Here is a 512-nt window from a genome sequence, read left to right as displayed (position 1 = left end):
ACTGGAACCAGCATTCTAGGACAATTCCTAGATTTTCTAAAATTCGTTGAACATTGAACAATTAATGACCACATTGTAGTTCGTCCGGAGCGATAACCAATCATGTCCACAATGTGGCCAGCTCGTCGGCATTCCAATTTTTCACTATGTTCCATATCTAACCGATAGGGAAGCAACTTGGCGACATTTTGAGTTTGACAAGCAGCCGAAGGACTCAAATACATCAGAAGAAGATTTCCATGTATGTGTTACACTTCTTCTCTGAGAAACAGTTAAGCTTCTAAGCCGACATTTTACTTTTAATCACTTTTACTATTAAGAATACACAATATTTCCTCTCCAACTTCAGTCGAGTCCCATCGTGGTGTTGCTGTTCAGTAGATAACCTGGTTGTTTTGTTTTTTTTTGCTTCGGTTTCAGGAAAGAGTACAGCAACATTATGAACCTTATAAGCACTGCCACGAATCTAACACACCAGAAGAAGATTTGTATGTGAGTGTTATATTTTTTCT

The 512-nt window shown here is 38.3% G+C and overlaps 1 long non-coding RNA gene across 1 annotated transcript in view; it reads left to right on the top strand.

Moving 5' to 3' along the window:
- The first annotated feature begins 132 nt into the window (after positions 1-132).
- Positions 133-512, top strand: part of LOC113215218 (uncharacterized) — a 1,323-nt gene continuing 943 nt past the window's right edge. The window contains exons 1-2 of the long non-coding RNA XR_008011331.1: positions 133-241; positions 421-492. This is a non-coding gene — a long non-coding RNA (uncharacterized LOC113215218). The remainder of the gene's footprint in view (positions 242-420; positions 493-512) is intronic.

The sequence above is a fragment of the Frankliniella occidentalis genome, unplaced genomic scaffold (genome assembly GCF_000697945.3).
Source record: "Frankliniella occidentalis isolate FOCC.00 unplaced genomic scaffold, Focc_3.1 Scaffold86, whole genome shotgun sequence".
Taxonomy (NCBI): Eukaryota; Metazoa; Arthropoda; class Insecta; order Thysanoptera; family Thripidae; genus Frankliniella; species Frankliniella occidentalis.
This window is presented reverse-complemented; position numbering and strand designations above follow the sequence as displayed.